Below are 6,190 nucleotides of genomic sequence, written 5' to 3'. Positions count from 1 at the left end.
TGAATCATGAGCTTAAATAATTAATATAATTAATTTATTCGAAAGTTAGTAGTATAAATTACCTTTTCTCTTATCTCGAGTATTCGGAAGATTGGTACGATTAGTCAAGATAAGAAGATATCCTTAGCTGACATTAAGGTTGATTAAGTTACGCAAGAGAAATTAATATTATAATCTGGTATGAATCTAGGCTAGATAGTTGATTTTAAAACTAATCTAGATTATTAGAAAGTAATGGTTATTCTTTCTACTTAATTGGACATTAGTTAATCCTAGCAGTGTTTAAGACTTATAGAATTAGTAAGTCTAAACTAGTTAAGGGTATCTGTTCATCTTCTAAATAATTAAGATTTGTTAATTGTTAGAATTAAATTAGGCATTTAAGAGTGGTTGCCTTTAAATACTCACTAGCCACATGATAATTGAACTTTAGGGCGTTGTGATAATATAATTGTGGGATAAGATTTCTTGAGTAAGTGCTTTCATGTTATATTTAATTTTAAACAATTCAACCTCTTTTATTCACAATAAAACCTATTGAGTGTTTGATCAACGGTTGATTTTCTTTCTCGAGGTATGACCTGGGCACACTACTAAAGCTACGCTTAATTATAGAGTGCTACCAAATTTTTCATAAAATTTGTTTTCAAAACTAATTTGGTGAGACTGTAAATACGACATCATCATTTTCTTCACACCAAGTACTGTGAGTTGGCTTCTATTGGCTTATTTTGAAGAAAAATGCGACCGATTTCATTAAAAAAATGCCCACCCTGTCAGTTACAAGAAAACTCCCATGTGGTACCACCAGAAGATCTAATTAGTATTACATCTCCATGACTCTTTGTAAAATGGGATTTGAATTTGCTCGGCCATTCAATTATAAATAAGTTATGATTTATTTTATTAATCGTGCATTTTATTTTTAAAAATTATTTTATTAAAAATAATTAAATGAATTTTATGATTATTTAAATTTAAATTAATTAGATATAATTTTTATTATATATAATGAGATATTTTGCATAATTGAAATTAAAATTTAAGTTATTGAAAAATAATAAAAATAATGAAAATTATGAAATTTAATCTAAGTAATTGATATTTTAGGTTTAAATTTTACTTTATAAAAGATGATGAATTTGATTATTTTAGAATTTAAATTAGAATAAGTATTTAAACTCATTGATATGTTGACTAATAAAAATTGTGTTCTCAAAGTAATTTTATGGTATTATATTTTAATCTTAAATTATTGTCTTATCCTATTTTGTAAAATTCCTATATTACCATTACATATTTTTCCTAACCCTAACGGTAAGTTCCTTATTTTTATAGGTGAATGCTATGATGCCTAAAAGGTGGTGCCTATTTACTAAAAGAGGTTAAAAGTTATTATTTAATTTAAAAGATATAAGAATAAATCATTTTTAAAAAATAAAAACTTACTACAAAAAGTAAGTTAGGCAAAATTTAGGCAAAAACTCATAGCACCATAGAATTGGCCATTTTTATATAACTGCTATTATCTAACATACGCATTCACACACACATTCCTCACTCACGCCACATGCATCCCTCACCATGACTCACTCACTCTCACTACCTCCCAGTCCCACTCAAAACGTATACTGCACGAAGAAAAAGAAGAAAGAAAACAGAGAAGGAGAATTACAAGATATTAAGGGAGGAAGAAGGAGAAGAGGGGAGGGATGATGCCAGTGAGGATGGGAGTCGTCGTCGCCGTTGAGAACCACAACAAAAAAGAGAGAGATGTCGAGAGAGAGAAGATGTGATGAGAAGGGGAACAAGGAGCTCGTCCTCGTCACTGTCGTGCACCATCGTCGCCCGGGGAGCTGGTTGGAGATGCCTCCATCGACGTCGAGGACACTGTCATCGCCGTTGCTACCATGGCCATCGCTAACTAGGGCAGAGAGAAGGGGAGCTCGTCGCTGAGTTGTTGTCGCCTTCCACAGCCGTTGCTAGAGACCCTGCCACTGTACTGTTAGTCATCAAAAAATGGCACTGTTGTCGCCAGAAAACCACTGTCAAAAAAGATGATGCCGCTGTTGTGCCCATGTCTGCCGTTCTGCTCACCATCGGAGCGGCCCAAACTCGTTGGCAGCGCCATTCTTTTCCCGTTCTGGTCTGAATTTCTTTCACTATTTAATTTGCAATGCTTTGACCATTGCTTTGCCACCATTGTTGTTGCTTCGCTGACGTATGGTTATGGCGGAGCTGCTGTAGTTAAAATAAATGAATTGCTGCATTTTTTATTTCTCTTAATTATGAATATTGAGGTAAGCGATACATTTTAAAAATGAAAGGTTTTAATTTTATGAATGCCTACAAAGTTTAGTAAGTAATTGTAAATAGATTAATAATTAACTTGTATAATTGAATTTTGGTTTTAGCTGTGAATTGGATATAATTTTGGTGTTATTGTGTTGAAGCTTGAATGTGTGTGAATTGAGATTCGTTCATTTGACAGTTACGTACATCTTTGCAAGGTTGTTTAGGGATGAATGCTTATTGGAAGTTCTAATTTTTGTTTGATGTCATTGTGCTGATTATTGAGAATCTTTTGTTTGCTAATTGTTGAGAAAAGGTTGATAAATTTTTTAGATTGAGGGAACTTTTAAGGGATGTTTAATAGCGGTATAAGTTACCGAACCAGACCAAAAATTACCGCAAGTCGAACTGACTTGAAAATCGAAAAAATTGAATTTTTTTTTTTACTAAACTGATCGGTTCGGTTCGGTTTTCGGTTAGTTCGATAAAAACCGAACCAAACCAAACCAAACCAAAGATATACATCCATTTCTTTTTTTTTTTTGGTATCTACCCAACCTTCTCCAAAGGCCCAAGTCACTCACCGCCTCAAACTCTCAGTGCCTCCCCTAACCCTAACCCCTCATTTTTTTCTTCTGAGTTCCCCATTCTTCGTTCCCCTGCTCGGCTCATCTATCCATACCGCCTCGCTACCTCTCTCTGTCAATTCGACCCTCCCTCATCCGCAGCGCCTCATTGAAGAGGCACAAAGCAGGGAAGCTCCAGTACAGAGATTGGTTGATAAGGTTTCTTAATTAAATCTCAATTATTTTGAGCAAGTTTGTTTTTATCTACAAATGTCTAGCCTTGCAAACTTCATGCTTTGGGTGGTTAGCTTCAGTTATGTTTTTTTCATTTTTATATTGTCTTCCCTCCTTCTTTTTTCAAGTAGGATTCTCAATTATTTTGTTATCATGAGTTTCTCCGAAAATTGTGCTTTTATTTCCCAAATTGTTTTGGGTGATGGTTTCGCTGGGATTCATTTTTGAATGAATGTTTTTGCTGAAAATTCTGGGGATAGTTTGTTATAATTATATGTTAATGTATTGGTTGCTATGACCATGAATTCTTTTACATTGACCAGAATAAAATAAAAGAGGCATTTAATGTATTTATTGTGTGTGTTTGCAGGCAAGCAAGAACATAGTAGATGCTAAATTCGCGAAAGATTTTCAGACAGTGTTGAAAGAATTTCAGAAGGCACGACGTCTTGCGGCAGAGAGGAAAACTGCTTACACCCCATTTGTTTCACAAGCTGCTCTCTCTGTGCGAAGAGTTGATGAATCACTGTTAGGCTTCTGCTACAAGTTGTAAAATTTGTTGAAAAACATTTTTGGTAATTTAGTGTTAATAGAAGGCTACCCCTTTCAAAATGAATTAATATACATTAGTTAAAGAAAATCTACTAATGCCTTTCATCTCCTAAGCAAAGATACGTTGTAAGAATTTAATTATTTCAAAATTCTAATCTATAATTAGAAAAACACACTGCATTTCAATGATCATATAATGAATGCCCAAGCTTCTAAATGGAAGTACTAACTTATTATAACATTTTTTATTTTAGGGTTGAAGGTATTAGCAAATTCTTTTAGGGACTAATATTGAATTCCAATTTTATCATGGACCAAAATGTATTTTGATAATTTTAGATTTGACCCGATACAATATTTAGTATCTCAGCTATTACATTATCTTACTGCAGGTAGGAGGTCTTATTTTTAGATAATGAGATTGCCTTCAATGAGGCTATCATTGAAGAAAGAGAGCATGACATTCAAGAAATTCAGCAGCAAATTGGTAACGTAAAATGAAATATTTAAAGACCTTGCTATGCTTGTGCATGAACAAGGAACTATGATTGGTTTAGTTGTTATTTAGTTGTTATTTCTCATTCTATAGTTTAGTTGTTATTTAGTTGCTAAGTGTGTTTGTTGGTTTGTTTGGTTTTAAGATTGTATTTGCTAGACATTTTTAAGTGTATTTGTTTTATGTTTATTTGTGTGTTTGTTTTATGTTTAGTTATTAGAATGGATTGAAAATGCATTGAATTCGGATGTGATGTACCCTTGTTATTTCAGTTTATTGACTATTTTAAACCTCTAGTTATTGTGATTCTTATGTTGTTCAACAAGAATTAAAAATCAAAAAAACCGACCGAACCAAACCGTTATTGGCTTAGTTCGGTTCGGTTCGTTTTTTGTAAAAACAGCAAACCGAATGGTTGTGTGTTTATAGGAATTGAACATATCGGTTCGGTTTTAAGTCCACTTTTAGGGGAGGTTATGTCTGAATTAAAACAAAATGTAAGGGTTTAATTAAATTGAATTGTGTGAATTGTCCCTTGGATGTATGATTGATGAATTTGGTGTTTGATAGTTGGAAATAAATGTTTAAGTGCCCGTTTGATGTTGGTTATTGGTTGTTTATAAGCTTGAAAAGTAGATATCCTTTTAAAGTGTTAAGTTTAACTTTAAAGAGTTTGAAACTGGCTTGAATTAAGTTCGTTAAAGTAATAATTATGAAATGAGTTTAAAGGTTAAGGTTTGAAGGAAAAAATACTTAAGGAAGATAAGGAAAAGTTTAAGAAAAAACATTATGAATTATAACAGAAAAAGAACAGAAAAATGATGAATGAGAACTGAAAATAGAGAATTGATGAGTAAGAGATGATTATTGATGAATGTTATTCATGGGGAAACCCACTGACTGATCGATTCTTGATTTTGGAGAAACCCACAGGCTGATCGATTCTTGATTTCGGAAAAATCCATGGACTAATTAATCATTGATCTCGGGGACGCCCACGAATTGGAAGATCACTGTTTTTTCTTGCATATATATTATGGCGTCAAGTTTTGCGATGATTACCTGTTGTCACAAACCGCTAGTATTCTTAACCGCATCGACACTTATACATTGATTGGCACAATTAGAAAACCATATCTAGGACTAGTTCCTAGGTAATGTCAAGTTGCGAGGTGTAAACTAACATATAAACTCATGGCTTGCATAGAACAAACATTCATCATATTCATTTGTATGAATTGTTTGAGTGTTCCTTGTATTATTGTGTTGTGTTATCTATGACTTTCTTGGTATTTGATTTATGTGTGAATCGGTTGTATGCTTGTATTATTCAATTTGCTTGTGTTTGATGGTTTTCAAATATGATGAAAGTTGGTGTGAACTGGAATTCTTATGTATTAGAAATTTGAATGGATATGTGGATAGACAATTTTTAGAAGAGCTATAATGAAAGACTTGGAAATTTATGGTTCTCAAATTACATACATTTTAAGGATTCCTTTTTAAGAAATGTAATTTGAAGAAATTATATAACTAAATTGTTTAAAGTAAGACTCGAAGAATTTTAATGGTTTCATTAAGATAATCATTTTTTAGTTATAAGTTGATTATTTGTATTTTATTCTTTATTTTTACGACATTTTCATTCTCTACTGAGAACACGTGGACTTGTTCTCTCCCCAATCTATCCTAACCCTTTTCAGAGACACAAACATGAGGATTCCTTATAAAGCCGTGGAAGAGTAAAAGAGTCTATTATGAATAAAGTTGTTTTTGTGAAGTTTATTTCTCTTTGCTTTCAGAGTTATTTTTCTTAAGAGGGACTGGTGTTGTATTTGAATTTATTTGAAGATGCATAAAATATTAATAGTTATGTCAATATATATTTTATTGGAGATATTATGTATTGTGAGTAGAAAAAAATAAATATTGGCTTTTTCTTATAACTGTGAACGAGTTAACATCGTAAAAGTTCATATTAAATAAATAATAATAGAAAAGTTCATGTAATGACCTTTCTAATAAGAATGTCATGACTTAAGCCTAGCAT

General features: G+C 32.2%; 1 long non-coding RNA gene across 2 annotated transcripts; it reads left to right on the top strand.

Moving 5' to 3' along the window:
- Positions 1-2,836: 2,836 nt before the first annotated feature.
- Positions 2,837-5,544, top strand: LOC112796540 (uncharacterized). 2 transcript variants are annotated; one of them, XR_003199227.3, is made up of 4 exons: positions 2,837-3,077; positions 3,463-3,667; positions 4,037-4,131; positions 5,074-5,544. It is a non-coding gene; the product is annotated as an uncharacterized lncRNA (long non-coding RNA). The 2 variants fall into 2 exon arrangements; XR_003199228.3 differs by having other exon boundaries at positions 2,838-3,077; positions 3,463-3,620.
- The last annotated feature ends 646 nt before the right edge of the window (positions 5,545-6,190 follow it).

The sequence above is a fragment of the Arachis hypogaea genome, chromosome 4 (assembly GCF_003086295.3).
Source record: "Arachis hypogaea cultivar Tifrunner chromosome 4, arahy.Tifrunner.gnm2.J5K5, whole genome shotgun sequence".
NCBI lineage: Eukaryota > Viridiplantae > Streptophyta > Magnoliopsida > Fabales > Fabaceae > Arachis > Arachis hypogaea.
Note: the sequence above shows the minus strand (reverse complement) of the source record. Positions and strands in the feature narration are given on the sequence as shown.